The sequence below is a fragment of the Rhinopithecus bieti genome, unplaced genomic scaffold (genome assembly GCF_001698545.2).
Source record: "Rhinopithecus bieti isolate Rb0 unplaced genomic scaffold, ASM169854v2 scaffold_36517, whole genome shotgun sequence".
Classification (NCBI taxonomy): domain Eukaryota; kingdom Metazoa; phylum Chordata; class Mammalia; order Primates; family Cercopithecidae; genus Rhinopithecus; species Rhinopithecus bieti.
The window spans coordinates 499,540-518,974 of record NW_016816437.1 but is presented as its reverse complement, the minus strand read 5'-3'; positions in this window follow the sequence as shown (position 1 = coordinate 518,974).

Here is a 19,435-nt window from a genome sequence, read left to right as displayed (position 1 = left end):
TTTAATTGACTTACTGTTCTGCATGTCTGGGGAGGCCTCAGGAAACTTACTATCATGGTAGAAGGCAAAGGAGAAGCAAGCACCTTCTTCACGGTGGCAGGAGAGAGAGAGCAAAGAGGACGAGCCAAACACTTTTAAACCATCCTATCTTGTGAGAAATCCCTCGCTATCATGAGAACAGCAAGGTGAAAACCACCCCCATTACCCAATCAACTCCCACCAGGTTCCTCCCTCAAGACATAGGGATTACAATTCAAGATTAAATTTGGGTGGGCACACAGAGCCAAATCAACATTCTGCCCCTTCCCCCTCCCAAATCTCATGACCTATTCACATTTCAAAACCAATCACATCTTCCCAGCAGTCTCCTAAAACCTTAACTCATTCCAACATTAACCCAAAAGTCCAATTCCAAAGTGTCATCTGAGACAAGACAAACCCTTTTGACTATAAGCCTTTAAAATCAAAAGCAAGTTAGTTCCAAGAGACAGTGTGGGTACAGGCATTGGGTAAAAAGTCCTGTTTTTAAATGGGAGAAATTGGCCAAAATAAAGGGGCCACCCATGCAAGTGTGAAACCTGGTGGGGCAGTTATTAAATCTTAAAGCTCTGAAATAATCTCCTTTGACTCCATGTCTCACATCCAGAGTGCACTGATGCAAGGGGAGGAGCAGGCTCCCAAGGCCTTTGGCAGCTCCACCCCTGTGACTCTGCAGGGTACAGCCCCTCTGTCTGCTCTCATGGGCTGGTGTTGAGTGCCTATGGTTTTTCCAGGAACATGGTACAAGCTGTCAGTGGATCTACTTTTCTTGGCTGTGGAAGACGGTGGCCCTCTACTCACAGTTTCACTAAGCAGTGCCCCAGTAGACTCTGTGTGGGGGCTCCAATCTCATATTTCCCTTCTGCACTGCCCTAGAAGAGGTTCTGCATGAGGGCTCCATCCCTGCAGCAGAATTCTTCCTTGACACCCAGTTGTTTCCATACATCCTCTGAAATTTAGGCAGAGGTTTCCAAATCTCAACTCTTGCCTTGTGCACACCCACACACGCCCAACAACATGTGGAAGCCACCAAGGCTTGAGACTTTCAGCCTCTAAAGCAATGGCCTAAGCTATACTTTGGCCCCTTTTAGCCACAGCTGGAGCAGCAAGGACACAGGGCACTAATTCCTGAGGCTACACTTAGCAGTGTGTCCCTGGTTTCAGCCCACAAAACCATTTTTACTTCCTAGGCCTCTGGGCCTATAATGGGAAGGGCTTTTGCAAATATCTCTGACATGCCACGAAGACATTTTTTCTATTGTCTTGGCTATTAACATTTGCTTCCTTGTTACTTATGCAAATTTCTGCAGCTGGCTTGAATTTTTCCACAGAAAATGAGTTCTTCTTTACTACCACATGGTCAGACTTCAAATTTTCCAAACATTAATGCTCTGCTTCCCTTTTAAACATAAGTTCTAATTTCAAAGTATCTCTTCGTGAACATATATAACTGAATACATTCAGAATAAACCAGGTTACCTCCTGACTGCTTTGCTGCTTAGAAATTTCCTCCACTAGATACTCTAAATCATGTCTCTCAAGTTCAAGGTTCCACATATCTCTAAGGCAGGGGCAAAATGCCACCAATGTCTTTGCTAAAGCACAGCAAAAGTGACCTTTATTCTACTTCACAGTAAGTTCCTCATCTCCATCTGAGACAACCTCAGCCTGGACTTTGCTGTCCACATCACTATCAGCATTTTGGTCATAACTGCTCGACCAGTCTCTAGGAAGTTCCAAACTTTCCCTCATCTTGCTGTCTTCTTCTGAGCCCTCAAAACTCTTCCAAGCTCTGTTTGTTACCTAGTCCCAAAGCTGCATCCACATTTATAGGTGTTTTTATAGCATTGCCCCACTCCATGGTACCAATTTTATGTATTAGCTCACTCTTGCATTACTAAAAAATACCAGAGACAGGGTAGTTTATAAAGAAAAGAGCATTACTTGGCTCATGGTTCTGCATGGTAGGCAGGCCCCAGGAAACTTACAATCATGTCAGAAGGCAAAGGAGAAGCAAACACCTTCCTGACAAGGTAGCAGGAGAGAGTGAGGGAACAAAACACTTTTAAACCATCAGATTTCATGAGAACTCCCTCACTATCATGAGAACAGCATGGGGAAGACTGCCCTCATGAATCAATTACCTCCCACGAGGTCCCTCCCTCAACATGTGATGATTACAATTTGAAATGAGATTTGGGTGGTGAAACAGGGCAAAACCATATTACTCTTACTCCTTGTTTGCCTCTGCCATGATTGGAAGCTCCTGTGGCCTTACCAGAAGCAGAAGCTGCTATGCTTCCTTACAGCCTGAAAAGGGTGAGCCAATTAAACCTCTTTTCTTTATACATTATGCAGTCTCAGATATTTCTTTATAGTAATGCAAGAACAGGCTAATACACCACCCTTTCACCTTTTAATATCAAGATCCCCAGGCCCTCTTTTGGAAAAAGCATGCACCACAATTTGTCCTGTGGATCCATGTTTTTCCCCAGGTGTGTCCTTAACCTTTTAATCTTCTAAAGTAATGAGACTCAACATAGTCACTTATTTTGATTTAAAGAACAAATGTTTTTCATTTAGTATCCTTCAGTTTATCTATTTTTTCCTTAAAGATAGTGGTTTTGGTATTCTTTTGAAATATTTGCCTACATAAATTGATAAATATTTTATTATGTTTTCTTTTTAAAAAATATTGTTTTACTTTTTCCCTTTTTTACATGTAAACTTTGAGTACATCTGCAATTGAATTTTATACTATATGAAGTTAAAAAATTCTTCTTACTTCAATGGCAATTTGACACATCATTATTTATAAAAAAGAGTATGCTTTTCATTACTGCACTGCAGTGTCATCTGTTATCTGTGCTGAGAAGCAGTTGATAAACATTTTATTATCTTACTGAATTCTGTATACTGTTCTGTTTTTTAATATACATGAGTTCCTGTCAAACTCATACCGTCTTAATTATAGTTGCTTTACAAAAGATCTACCTTTGTAGCAGTATAAATCTTCCAGATTTTTAAAATTTTCATTTTATTTAGTGCTCCTCCTCCTCCTCTTCAAAACTGAATTGGCAATTCTTAGTTCTTGGCATTAATACATACTTTTTGTAAGGAGTTTGTCAAAAAATTATACTACAATTTTCATTGAGATGTCACTGAACACTTTTCATCCTTATTAAATACTTTTCCTTGATATTGTGTTATTCTTAGTTTACAAGCATTGCACATAGGAGTGTATCACTGCGTGGCAGTGACCTGTTGCTCTTTCCATAGAGGACCCATTGTTCCAGATGTTGAAAGGCCTTTTAGCCCTTTTCAGAATTGCCTTACTTTCAGAATGCTACCTTGTTCAAAATCACACATCTTTCCTCAGTGTAGCCGGCATACAGTGGCTGTTTGCTGAAGGGTGTAAAGATCGGGTCCTCTTTATTCTGTTTGTGCCTCCTCTGAATGAACATTTTAGCTTGAGAGCTTCCTATGAAGGTATTTATGGCCAAAATGGGCCTTAATTGCATTTCAGCTTTGCTTTCTTGCCTTTCTTCCACAATCATTGATCCTGAGGACAATCCCTAACAAACACGCATGCTAGAATATGCATCTCAAAAGTTTCTTCATGAAGAATTTCCCTTCTACATAAATACAAAAGTAGTTCAAGACAATTGATAATAAAATGAAGTTTTGCTGCTGAATCACCGGCTACATGACTGACAATGAAAACATAATAACTAGTGTTAACTGGAGAATAGAATTACGCTGGCAATAGTGGTGGTCCATTTGCTAAAACAGTAACCACTGGTGATTTGCAGTGCTTTAATAGTTAACAGGAATGGATAACAGATTATAATATATGGGTAATTACAGATATATGGCAAAATTATAATTGTAATAGAATTGTGTGGCTCTTACTAAGATCCAGACATTTCAGATAAAGATAACAAAAAGCTAAGGGGTATCAACTTTCAAAAGAAAGTTAAGTGTGAACACCATAGTGCTTCCTGTATCATACCAAAAGTGGCCTTCAACTCTCGCAGCATGATTATAGAGAATTCTGAGTACTAGCATAAGAAGTCAATATTCATGGCCGGGCGCGGTGGCTCATGCCTGTAATCCCAGCACTTTGGGAGGCCAAGGCGGGTGGATCATGAGGTCAGGAGATAGAGACCATCCTGGGTAACACGACGGAACCCCGTCTCTACTAAAAATACAAAAAGTTAGCAGGCCGTGGTGGCGGGCGCCTGTGGTCCCAGCTACTGGGCAGGCTGAGGCAGGAGAATGGCGTGAACCTGGGAGGCAGAGCTTGCAGCAAGCTGAGATCGCACCATTGTACTCCAGCCTGGACGACAGAGCGAGACTCTGCCTCAAAAAAAAAAAAAAATGAAGTCGATATTCATATTATCTGTGCTCCAAAGAAGGTTACATTCTCAACAAAACTACATCTACTATTCTAAGGTCCACATTATGTTTGGTTTGATGCTCTTTAAAATCCTGAATCTGAAGCTTTTTTCTAAAAGCTCTCAGTCAATGGAAATGACTCAATCCTTTCTATTATAAATATATACTCCTACCTTTCTTAAACACAATGAGAAACCCCTCCTCTGTATGGTCAACCCATATGTGCTGGTGATAGAGGCACAGAAGTCACTAAAATGTTCAGTATTAATTTTTCTCTCTACTACAAGCCTGATCCGAGGACAGGAAGTTCCATAACTATTACCAATGAAAATAAAGGGCATAAAAGACTTCCCACAAGAAGAAATCGTGGCAATCCTCAACTGTCAGAAGATAGGTAGATACAATTATCAAAAGGTCATAGAGAGCAAATGGTGGCAGTTTGGGACCTTGACCCACAGAGAGTCATGGAGATACTTAACAAAACACAGTATTCCTGGAAGTTGCATAGGAAGGTACACAGCAAGGGTACTGCTCCAGTTGTGTCATCTAAAAAGAAAAAAAAAAAAAAAAAGCAAAGATGAATTCAGGATTCTGAGGGTAGTCACCCAGTTTTTGGATTTCAGCCCAGACTCATTAAGTGAATAAGAGAGCCAGCTAAGTCAAGTGTACATGAAAATCTTTTACATAGCCATTCTTCAAAGGGACTGTTATTTACTCGGTGACTGCACATTGGGGAAAGAAGAAAAACCTGATATTGGAGGAGGAATTAATTTCTAGAATCCAAAGTCATTATGAAACACAGGTGTATGTGTTATGTCTATTTTAAAAATGCTTTAAGTATTCAGTTCTTTAGGAGTTCAGATGGAGAGATAAGAACTGGAGTGAAATTTGCTGGTTGTTATCAATTTGCTAACTTAACCAGAGTCACTACTAGGTTGTGAAAAGTTTTGTTTTAATTATAAGACTTGGAGATTACTAATGTGTAACTAACTTCCTGTTTGTTTATACATTACAAATAAAAGCCAAAACTCATACCGTATTGATTGTTTACTTCTCATGGCTGACCTAATTGCAAAATTTTATTTAATATTCTTCCAAAATATTGCTTCCCTAAGAAGGATCTTCATCCTTTTGGGGATAATAATAATTAGAATCATGACTTTAATACATTAACATCAGTGTAACTAATGTTTTAGGAGATTAGTCACCATTTGGAAAGAAATAAAATTGAAGCAGATCCATTTTTATATACAGGAACTGGAGTTAAAGAAAGACACTGTAGAACATAATTAAAGTATTACCAGTAGGTGAGCCTTCTATATGACATTTTCTGCATCTGCAAATAGATAAATTCAATTTTCCAAGGGAAATAAATTTGTTTGACCAGATGTACCATCAATAAAATTCCACTGACCACCAATTCATTTTTTTCTATATCCATCTTGAGAAAGAAATCAGAAATTATGACCTATTTTAACTCAGACATATGCTACGAACTCCTGAGGCCAAAATTTGTAGCACTATTTTTTTTTTTCTCAATAGCACTAAATAAATTAGAGTATTTTTCTCATGAAAAAGCTTCAAATTAAGAAGGATCAATTCAGTCGATTCCTTTGTGAGTTAGTTAGAAGAAACTGTTTTACAGCATTCTTAATTATTTCAGCTAACCAAATGTATGTCCAAAACATTGCTTTAACTCTATTAAAAGAGTATAAATTGGAAAAAAACAAACAAACAAAAGAAAACTATGTATTCCCTGAAACAGAATTGGAATAAAATATATTCTTGTTTCTTGTTCCTTACTAAATAAATTTATCATATACCAATGTCCTTTGTTATGCTTAAAAAGCTTCAGGTCCACAAAGATCTTTTGAGTTTCCGAATAGAATCATAATTAATATATTTATTTTTATCTGATTTTAGTCTTTAGAAATCCATGGAAATCTCTCCTGTTGATATGGAGGAGATGGTAAAATATAATTTATCCTCATGATAAATATAGCATCATATATTCCAGTGAAACCTGTTATGTGAGCTTGAGATAAACTTAGTTGGCAGACACAAACCTCAAACATAGGACCAATCTAAAATTTAACATTAGAAGTTAATTAGCCTAACAAATTAAGTAGAAAACATAATGTGTACGCATACAAATGGCATAACTATGTTAACTTTTGAATATAATTTATCTGAAGTAAATGTAAGCATATTCTCAGAATGGATATCAGCTAGCATTAACAAATCTCGACAGCTGGAATACAGATATTATTTTACATAGTTATGATCATGGATATAAATGTCCTCCAAAACACTAAAATTTAGAGGATGTATTCTAGCTCTAGGATTACCAGTAAAGTTTTTAACTTTCTTCTATATTCATCACTTTTTTATCCTTTAAAAACAATTTAAGCGGCCGGGCGCGGTGGCTCATGCCTGTAATCCCAGCACTTTGGGAGGCCGAGGTGGGCGGATCACAAGGTCAGGAGATTGAGAACATCCTGGCTAACATGGTGAAACCCCGTCTCTACTAAAAATGTAAAAAAATTTGCCTGGAGTGGTGGTGGGTGCCTGCAATCCCAGCTACTCGGGAGGCTGAGGCAGGAGAATGGTGTGAACCCGGCAGGCGGAGCTTGCAATGAGCGGAGATGGTGCCATTGCACTCCAGGCTGGGCGACAGAGCGAGACTCCATCCAAAAAAAAAAAAAAAAATTGCAAGCATCGGGTCCTATAATTGTTCTAAGTCAAAACAAACTTTTAAAGTTAACTGGAGAGAAAGAATTCTTAGAAATCTATAGTAACATAAATATACCTTTCACGCTATATTAATTATAATGGGTTGACCAAAGATCGAGGGGAAAAAGATAACACCTGCAGTAACTACATAATATTTTTAAACATAGGATTAAAAAAATAAATAAATTATTTCCAGTATGACCTCATCCTTTGTCTGTAACACGTCTCATCAAAATTATCCTGAAATGAAGTTTAGATATTCAATTATGATTTATTTTTATTAATGTAATTTTTCTGGTTGTGCATGATTATGATAAAGAGAAGAACAGTCATGCTATTCTGAAAAACTGGAGCAGTACCTGCCCAATTGAACATCTGTGGCCGCTGCCTATTTGGCAAATCCCAGTTGACTTTTTCGTGTAGTTTCATTTTATAATCACAAAACATAGGACATGGCACAGTTCTATTGGCAACTCTTTCATGTATGTGTGCACAGATGTGTCTCCATGAATGCAAACACTTTTTCTTTTAAGTATATTCTATTTAGACAATTATTTCTATGAAATAACACTGGCAAAATTTCTTCCAACTACATAGTAAAATTTTCTTCTGTATGTTTCCTCTGATGAAAATTAATTTCTCAACTCTAATGATAAGAAGCAATTAAGAAAGCAATCTTGGCTAGATGAACATGTTATGAATGCAATATTTAACTACTGAAGATAAATGTATTTGTTTTATGAGTTAATCCAGTGTTACTGTGTCAAAAAAAAACAAAAAAAAAACAAACAAACAAACAAACAAACAAAACCTGCCAGTGTTTTACCTTTATCTCATTGACAACAAAATCAAATGCAAAATATTTGAGCTTAGGATTTCTTACAATTCTAATTGCTACCAACAATTGCTTTTCTGGCTTATGAAACAAAGGAAAATGTACAAATTCTACACCACTCCAAATCACAGATAATCTTTAAAAAAGGAAAGCCTATATGCATGGGTGTGAAAATTTTTAAATTACATTCTAGTAAATAATGTTTTCATTCAATATCCAGATGAATTCTTTATGAAAACTACTTTTTCTATGTGGAATACAGTCACATTTCAGTGAGTAAAATATAGTTTCTGTTTCATTCATTATCCAGTTAGTAACTGAGAAAATGCTACTATATTCACTATTAAATGTAATAAGTGAATCCATATATATATATATATACTCATTCTGGTTAAGCACCTATTTTCTAGAAAAGTATAACTAAAAAATAATCATCCCCAAGAAACATAGTGATCTTGTTCTCCAAGGTAAATACAAATGAGAAACTATTAAAGGCAGCTAGAAAAAAAGGGGCAGGTCACCTACAAGGGGAATGCCATCAGTAACAACAGACCTTTCGGCGGAAGCCCTGCAAGCCAGAAGAAATTGGCTGCGTATATTCAGCATGCGTAAATAAAAGAAATTTCAGTCAAGAGTCTTATATCCAGCCAAATTAAGCTTCCTAAGCAGAGGAGAAATCAGATCATTTTCAGCAAAGCAAATTCTAAGGGGATTTGTTACCACCAGATCTACTTTACAAGGTGTCCTTAAAGGAATGTTAAACAAGGAAACAAAAGACTACTAGCAGCCACCACAAAACACAATTAATTACATAGACCATTGGAAATATAAGCAACTACACAATCAAGTCTGTATATAAACTATTTATCAATATGATGATAGGATCAAATTCACACATATCAGTACTAACCTTGAATGTGAATAGGGTGAAAACTACACTTAGAAGGAATAGAGTAGAAAGTTGTATAAAGAAGAAAGACTCAACGATATGCTATTTTTTCTTCAAGAGATATACTGTACATGTAATAACATAGATTTAAAGCAAACAAATGAATAAAAATTTACTGAGCAAATGGAAAACTAAACAGAGCCAGGGTTGCCACTCTAGTTTCCAAAAAAATAGACTTTAAACCAACAAAGATAAAAAAAAAAAAAAGAGAAAGAAGGCAATTGTATAATGATAAATGATTCAATTCAACAAGAAGACTTTACTATCGTAAGTAAATATGCACCCAACACTGGAGAACCCAGATTTATAAAACATGTTTTGGCTGGGTGCTGTGGCTCACGCCTGTAATCCCAGCACTTTGGGACGCCGAGGCAGGTGGATCACGAGGTCAGGAGATCCAGACCATCCTGGCTAACACGGTGAAACCCCGTCTCTACTAAAAAACAAAAAAAAAAAAAAAAAAATTAGCCAAGCGTGGTGGCGTGTGCCTGTAGTCCCAGCTACTCGGGAGGCTGAGACAGGAGAATGGCATGAACCTGGGAGGCGGAGCTTGCAGTGAGTTGAGATTGCGCCATTGCACTCCAGCCTGGGCAACAGAGCAAGACTCCGTCTCAAAAAAATAAATAAATAAACAAACAAGAAAAACAAACATGTTTTTAGGGACCTATGAGGAGATTTAGATAACCACACAATAATACTGGGAGACTTTAATATACCACTGACAGTATCAGACAGATGATTGAGGAAAGAAAACTAACAAAGATATTAAGGATCTCAACTTGACACTTGAACAAATGGACCTAGCAGATGTATAGAAAATGCCACCCAACAAGAGAATATACATTCTTCTCGTCTGCACATGGCATGTACGCTAAAATAGACCATATGCTCGGCTATAAAAACGATTATCAACAAACTCAAAACAGCCAAAATCATACCAACCAGTCTTGGATCACAGCACAAAAAAAAGAAACCAATACTAGGAAGATCTCTCAAAACCATACAGTTAAATAGAAATTAAGCAATTACTACTGACTGACTTTTGGGTAAGCAATGAAGTGAAGGCAAAAATCAAGAAATTGAGACTGATGAAAACAAAGACACAACATACCAGAATCTCTTATACACAGCTCAAGCAGTATTAAGAGCAAAATTTATAGCAGTAAACTCCCTCATGAAAAAATAGGAAAGATCTCAAATTAACAATGAAATATTACACCTAGAGGAACTAGAGAAACAAAAGCAATCCAAACCCAAAGCTAGCAGAAGAAAATAAATGACTGGAATCAGAGCTGAACAGAATAAAACTGAGATTAAAAAAAAAAAAAGAGTAATGAAACCAAAAGTTAGGTTTTTGAAAGAAGGAAAGAGATTAATAGAACACTAGCTAGACTAATACAGGAAAATGATCCAATTCAAATGAAAAAATATTAGAAATGACAAAGGGAAGATTACCACTGACCCCACAGGAAAAAATTAAAACTCTCAGAAACCATTACAAACACTGCTATCCACAAAATCTAGAAAACCTAGAATAAATGGATAAAACCCTAGAAACACGCAGCTTCCCAAGATTGAACAAGAAAGAAATGGAAACCTTGACCAGATCAATAATAAGTTCCAAAATTGAATCAGTAATAAAAAGTCTACTAACAACAACAAACAAACAAACAAAGCCCTGTACCAGACAGATTCAGAGCCAAATTTTATAAGACGTATAACAAAGTCAGGTACCAATTCTACTGAAACTATTCCAAAAATTGAAAACAGGGAACTACTCCATAACTCATGTTATAAGGCTGATAGCAAAATCTGACAGAGACATGACAACAACAAAAAACTTCAGGCCAATATTCCAGATGAACATAGAAAAAAAATCCTCAACAAAATAGTAGCAAACAATCCATCAGCCTATCAAAAAGTTAATTTGACATGATCAAGTAAGTTTTATTCCTGGGATGCAGGGTTGGTTCAATATGTGCAAATCAATAAATGTGGTTCATCACGTAAATAGAATTAATAAACAAAAATACATGATTATTTCAATAGATACAGATAAAACTATTGGCAAAATTCAATATCCCTTCCTATGAAAAACCTTAAACCCACTAGGCATCAAAGAAACATACCTCAAAATAATAAGAACCATCCATGACAAACTCATAGCCAACATCATACTGAATGGGCAAAAGGTAGAAGCATTCCCCTTGAGAACTGAGACAAGACAAGGATGCCCACTCTCGACACTCTGGTTCAACCTAGCATTGGAAGTCCTAGTCAGAGCAATCAGGCAAGAGAAATAAATAAAGGCACCCAAATAGAAAAAGAGGAGGTCAAACTATCTCTCTTTACAGATGATATAATTGTATGCCTAGAATACTCCATATTCTCTGCTCAAAGGCTCCTTCAGCAAAGTTTCAGCATACAAAACTATTGTAAAAAATATTAGTAGCATTCTACACATCAACAAAATCTAGGGTGGATGCAGTGGCTAACACTTGTAATCCCAACACTTTGGGAGGCCAAGGAGGGAGGATCTCAAGTAACTCAAGACTAGTCTAGGCAACATTGAGACTGTCACCTTTATTTTTTTCTTAATTAGTCAAACATAGTGGCATGCACCTGTAGTCCTAGCTGCTTCTGGGGCTGAGGTGGGTTGATCACTTGAGCCTGGGAAATTGAGACTGCCAGTGAGACATGATTGTGCCACTTCATTACCACCTACTCAACAAATCAAGACACTCTTAGAAAAAAAAAAAGTCCAACCTGGCAGCCAAATCAAGAATGTAATCCCATTCACAATTCACACACACACACACACACACACACACACACTTAGGAATATAGCCAATTAGGGAGGGGAAGATATCTACAATAAGAATTATAAAACACCAATGAAAGCAATCACAAATAATACAAACAAATGGAAAAACGTTCCAAGCTCATTAATAAAAGGAATCATTATTGTTAAAATGATCATGCTATGCAAAGCAACATACAGATTCAACGCTATTTGTATCAAACTACAAACGGTATTTTTCACAGAATTAGATAAACCTACTCTAAATTTTATATGAAACTAAAACATGCCTTAGCAGCCAAAGTGATCCAAAAAAGAAAAAGAAAAAAAAAGCTGGAGGCATCGTATTACCTGGCTTCAAACTATACTACAAGGCTACAATAATCAAGACAACATGGTACTGGTACAGAAATAGGCATATAGACCAATGGAACAGAATAGAGAGCACAGAAATAGAGCAGCACACCTACAATCATTTATCTATTCAATGCATGATTCTGGGCTAACTAGCCACATGCAGAAGATTGAAACTGGACCCCTTCCTTATACCACATAAAAAAACTCAACTCATGATGCATTAAAGATTTAAATATAAAAACCTAACACTATAAAAGTCCTAGAAGAAAACATTGGAAATACCATTCTAGACACAGGCTCTGGCAAACATTTTGTGACAAAGATGGCAAAAGCAATTGCAGTAAAAATAAAAATTCACATATGGGACATAATTAAAGAGCTCTGCACAACAAAATAAACTATCAACAGAGTAAACAGACAATCTACAAAATGGGAGAAAATACAAACTACTCATCCAACAAAGGTCTAATATCCAGAATCTATAAAGAACTAAAATAAATTAACAAGCAAAAAACAAACAGCCCCATTAAAAAGTGGGGAAAGGACATGAACAGATACTTTTAAAAGAAGACATATGTGTCTAATAACAGACACTTTTAAAAGAAGACATATGTGTCTAATAAGCAAATGAAAAAAACCTCAGCATCACTAATCATTAGAGAAAAGCAAATGAAAACCACAGTGAGATGCCATCTCACACCAGTCAAATGGCCATATTAAAAAGTCAAACATAATAGATGTTGGCAAAGATGTGGAGAAAAGGGAATGCATATACACTGCTGGTGGGAATGTAAATTAGTTCAGCCACTGTAAAAAGCAGTTTGGAGATTTCTGAAAGAATGTAAAACAGAAGTACTATTCAACCTAGCAATGCTATTGTTGGGTAGATTCCTCCCAAAATATAAATTTTTCTACCATGCAGACACATATATGTATATGTTCATCATAGCACTATTCACAGAAACAGACATGGAAATGCCCATCAATGGTAGACTGGTTAAAGAAAATGTGGTGTGATTGTGTGTGCATGTGTGTATACACACACACTGTGGAATACTATGCAACTATAGAAAACGAGATAATGTCCTTTGCAGTAACATGAATAGAACTTGAGGCCTTTATCCTTCGTGAGTTAACACAGGAACAGATAACCAAATGCCACATATTCTCACTTATAAGTGGGAGTGAAATATTGAGTACACATGGACAAAGGAGGCACAGAGACACCTGGGCCTACTTGAGGGTGGGATAGGGGAGGAGGGTGAGGATTGAAAAACTACCTATCAGGGACTATGCTTATTACCTGGGTGACAAAATAAATTCTATGCCAAACACCTGTCACATGCAATTTACTCATGTAAGAAACCTACATGTGTATTTTCTGAACTTAAAAGATAGAAAAAATGAAAAAAGTGAAAATGAATATTCTATTAATGATTATTATTTTCACTTTTGACATTTTATCTATATCATATCTGGTATTTTATGTTCATACTTTTTTTCACCTCAATAATTTTGCTCATACTGTTAATTATACCTAAAATTTCTCTTGACTTGTAAAGTACTCTGTGTAACTACTTTAAAGTTAGCACAGAATACTAACCAATTTTAAATTTTTTTAATGAACACTTTGTAATTATATGACCAGTTACATGCACACTGACCAGCTGGATGTATATTTATAGGGTGCAATTTGATATATTGACATAGTACATGTTGTATAAGGATCAAATCAAGGTAGTGAGTTTATACCTTCACGCATTTAGTATTCATATGTCCATAAGACACAAGATGATATAATTGGAAATAAGTAACAAATACATATTTAAATTATCTCCAACATTTGAAAATAATAAAAAGTAACTTAAAATTATTCATCAGTAAAATAAATTAACACAGTGAATATTATAAAATGCTTAAAATTACATTAATGGCAACAAACATACTATCGAAACTTAGATGGAAAATCAGTAGTACATAAATATTAATGTTTAGCTTTAAATGCTTTCCCATATACATGAGAAAGATTGAACAGTGATAGCCTAGAAATTCAATCAATCTGCTAATAAAACTACAGAGTATATCCAAAACGAATCAAAATAATAAATAATAAGCTTCACATAAGAAGTGTATAAAGTGGGAAGCACAGAAAGAGTGAATTCATTGAGAAGGAAAAGACAACAACAGAAAACCGACAAAATAATCCTGACCAATACGCTTAAAACAGACAAAACTACCAGTGTTTTAGAAAATCATTAATGACAGGCATTTAAATAAAATGTAGAAAAATGATTTCACCTACAGCATTACAAAATGTAAGCATTTGTCAAAACCACTTATATTCACACATAAACACTCTCTTTTGAATTAGGCTAGCTACTTTAACTTAGGAAAGGATAAAAAATTCCCATACCATATTAACTTCTCTAAGAAAGATGAAAACAAATACATTGTGAGTTTTTCAATGAAAAAAAAAATCTAGTATATGTTAGTCCAACGTATAAATATAGATGCCAAAGTCTTAAATAAAATATTAGTAATGTTAAAAAATTTCTGACACTTGCTGGAATGCTAAAGACTTTATTTAAAATTATTGCAATATGTGCTATGACTGTAGGGGAGAGGGATTAGACTCAACTCTAAATACAACTGGAGAAAGTGGGGATTAATAGCCAAGGAGCAGATTGGGGTTGGTTGTTAGATGGAAAATTACTAAAAACAGACACCAGGGGTAGGAGAAATTCTTGCTGGACTGACCAAACAGGATTCTTGCTGAGGGCAGGTCAGAGCGACTCGATGTTAAGAGTGGTCGGATTCTCCCTAAACTGATTTAGCAGGCTTATTGCCAAAGGTGAATTCTGCAAGGATGAAAAAGAAGTGCGAGATTGAGGCCTAGTTGAGAAGAGAGCTTACAGGAGCCTTACTAAAATTTGATCAAGGAGAAAGTCGTGTTTGATAGTCTTTGTCTAGAAGGATGAATAGTCTTGGAGACAAAATTTGAATACAATCAGCCCCCAATATTAGCAAATTTGAAAGAAAGGCAAGTTTGTTAATGCTATTAATGTTATCAAAATATCATAGAAAGTGAAATGGTAAAACTTCAATTACCTTTAATTTAAAGCTAATATTGTGTCAAAAACCTTTGCTAACACTCTTCCCACTGGATATTCTACTGGCACACTGACCAGCTGGATTAGTGGAGACAGAGCAAAGAAAAGGTAGAAGATTTGAAATGAAAATAAATAATCTTCTATGTTTCACAAAGTAGATATTCGCGTGCAGAAATAAAAATTCTACAGTTTATCTTACCTAATAAGGTGGTTTTGCACCTTCCCAAATATTAGATTAATTCACCACAAGCATGAAAGTAATGTTATTTGCCTTCTTAGCATTATGGTTGAAGATAACTCACATCAGCTGCATATCAACTGAGACTTTTCAGAAATAATCATTTGCTTAAATATGATAGAATTAACTATAAAAAAGAACAATTGTATCCCTAGTAGCTCTTTATTATTATATTTAAATTAAAATAATGGAAAATAGAAATGTTCGTAAGTCATAGTCTCCTATAAGTTTTGGGAAATAATTTGCTTTTCTAAAATGTGTATCAGTGAATATACAAATAATCCGGAAGATTGTTCCCACTTGAATTTCAGTGAATACGCATGCCGATTAATATTATACTCTATACTAGTTCACTATTGCTTTCACCTTTAACATAGCCATTAAAAATGATCTGAACCACCATTTATTTGGTATGCATTCAAAGCACAAGTCCCCAAATACACATAAATTGAGCTGTTTGCCTAATGTGCCCTAAGTGTGATGTAAGTAATTAACAGGTTAAGATCAAACATTGCATTATGTACTTGACAGCAAATCTCTGCTGGAAAGAATAAAATTTAGAAGCTTAAACATGTGTGGAATTGAAAAGATAAGAGTGTTTCCCTGCAGATATATCTTTCATAATGAACAAAATTATTTGAATAAACTGCCAGAAATATACAGCTATAGCTTTAAACAAGTAGTCCCAAGCTGTCTTCATTTAGATACACCAAAATTATGCCAGGTCAAATAAATTATTACTCTAAATGATAAATATAGACAGGACATACACTTTCTACTTGTTTTGGTTGCATACATGAATGCCCATTCACATACAAATGCATGATTATGTAAGTATGTATCTATATACATTTGTGTATGCCTCTGTGTGCATGTGTATAAGCAAAGCTTATGTAGAAGAGCTTAGTATACATTGACTACATCTCTACTTACTTCCCCTTCCCAATGTTTCAAGTTTTTCAGACAGAAATGGTGGCTACATTCTTAAAGATTCAACAATCTTTCACCTATTGCAGTGTGAACTTTCCCAATGCCATTCTGTGCTTACAGTAGGTAAACTTGTTATCTGACTAACCCTTTCTAGTACATATATACCCTGGTTTGAAAAAAATTATATGAGCACAATAAATCTTTAAGAAAGAAATAATAAAAAAAATAGTTCAAGTCTAGCTTAAGAAAAGAAATATACCACAGGAGATGACTGGCAGATCAAAGGCATGAAAAGAACAGAGAATTACCACAGGCAATGCTTTGATTACATAATCGTTTCTTCTGGAATGTTTAACTTCCCTGTAGCGAATAAACCAAGTTCCTATGAGACCCATATTCGGATGAGACTTGAGCACCTGAGTCAATTTTGCTTAGCATTAGAAGATGTGAGGTATTAATGTAGCTACACTAACAGATATTTATAGCCACGAATTAAAAATACATGTGTGCACCTATAATGATCTGGCACTGAGTTAGGAGCTAAGTAACAGAGATACAAGAGTAAAATTGAAAAAATAAAAAAGTCAAAATGAGTTTCAGAAACTAAGAAAAAAAAGACATTGTGAAAAGATAAAGTCCCTGAAAACATTTGAGAACTATAGAGAGGCCAGTATGATTAGAGGCTGCTCAGTTGAGAGTTCAACTGTCATGATGACTTCAGCATGGATATATTTGAATGAAATCAAGCTTTTCTTTTTGTGAGATGGAAGAAGTTGGGCAGCTATAGACAGAATGAGCATCATGTAAAGACCATAAGAAAAGTAAGAATTATAGCATATATGTGATAACAAATTGTAAACAGAAATATTGAGAATGAGTGGTTTACACACTTTGTTTTCCCAACTGTTTTATGTTTTTCAATTCAATAGAAAATACACCAAGTAAATATCAATTTATTGTGCAAAAGATTTTATTTGTAAAAACACTGAGAATTACATGAAAAGGTGTGCAACAAATTGACATAACAGCAAACTGTAATTAGGAGAGTGGAAAAGGGAATAAATATTTTCTTTTACACAGTCTATTTTTGTTTTGTAAACAGTAATTTTAGATTGGCAATAATTTTAATAAATCTATGTGTTTAATGCACAATTATATGTATCAAAATATAATTTTAAATATATGTACCTGGTTTTGTGAGATAAATATAAGAACATGAAGCAGAAAACAGAACTGAGATTTAAATGTACCATTTAACTCATTTAAATTTCTACCTTTAATTGAAACCAAAGTTTTAGAAAAATAGTTTTAAAGAGTATTAAACATTTGTTGACTGTTATAAGCTAATATATTACAGAAATCACTATTCCCAAGTTCTTTAGAAAGTGCATTATTATTGATTTTATCTGGAATTTTAGTCCACTGTCTAAGAGGTGTTGATTGTTAATTCTGCATAACAAACTCCTGTGTGTATGTCAGTTTAATACACCAAAATATTGTCTGACACTCTGTGAATCTACTGTCTATAATAAAATTGAATCTTCTCATTTTTTCTCACTGAGACTTCCCAAACAACATCCATCTTTCTGCTTTCCTTCTCTACTTAACCTTCTCTAAGCCATTTTCTACAGTGTAAAAAGTGATCATTCTTTAAATACTCAGCTGATCAAAATGCTCCCCTGCACAAAACTCAAATGGCTTATCATTAGTTACAGTGTAAATTCTATTATCTTATGAGCAGGCTATACATTCAAGTGGGAAAATGTCTTGTTATCTCTCATTATTTCATTTTAACTCCTGGAAAAATATAAATACACACATACACAAATATATTTACATACATACATATGTGCATAATTATGTCTATATCCTTATTTTCACTTCTGCATTGCAGACATATGAATTACTTAAAAAGACCCCCTCCCATCTCCTTTTTTTTTTTTTTTTGAGACAAGGTCTTGCTTTTTCACATAGGCTCGAGTGCAATGGCGAAATCTTGTCTCACTGCAACCTCTGCTTCCCAGGTTCAAGCGATTCTCCTGCCTCAGCCTCCAGAGAAGCTGAGACTACAGGTGTATGCTACCATGCCCAGCTAATTTTTTGTAGTTTTAATAGAGATGGGTGTTCACCATGTTGGCCAGGATGGGCTCGAACTCCTGACCTTGTGATTCGCCCCTTCTTGGCCTCCCAAAGTGCTGGGATTACAGGCGTGAGCCACCATGCCTGGCTGAACTTTTTTATACCTTTGTTCATTCCACAGTGCTTTTTGGACGTTTCTTACATTTTTACACCTCTAATTTGAGAGATATGTTGTTTAACTATTACTTCCATATAGAATTCATGTCTTGTGTCCCTTTAGATAACTGTACAAGGATACGTATAAGATGCTAGTATAATTATTAATTTTATTATTTTTAATTTCAACATACTATGAAATTCTAATGGGAAAGATTCTTAGTCTTATTTGGAATATTGATATTAAGCAAGCTTTATAAAGTTTAGGATGTTGAAATCAGTGCATATAAAAGACAAATTATAAATAGATCTCAGGTTTTCAATGCTAATCAAATAAATAAATATTTAAAAACTTCATCAAAAAACATGCAATCTTATTAAAATCAATGTAAAATTGAAGCATCTCAAAATTATTTTAAAATATGTGGTATAAGGCTCATTATTTTTATTGTAATCATAAGTTCCTATGGTTACCTAAACATTGGATAAATAAATACAAAAGTTTAATACAAACCAAATAGATCATACCTGAGATTTTTCAAATTGTTTTCAAAATTAAATAAAGTTGCTTCTCAAGAGGTTGGACTGCTATTCATTTTGCCTTTTAATTGAAAAATACATTATGATGTTTTTTGTAAAACATGGAATTGCATGTGATCGATTTATTATGTTTTCTATTCAGCTAAATCAAGGCTAAATAGCAGTAGTCTTTCTTGATGGTACCGTGCAAATAATATTATCCTACATTTCTTACAGTAAATTAATAATTTGTAGTAAATTGGATTATTAACACATTTGTATGTAAGGAAGT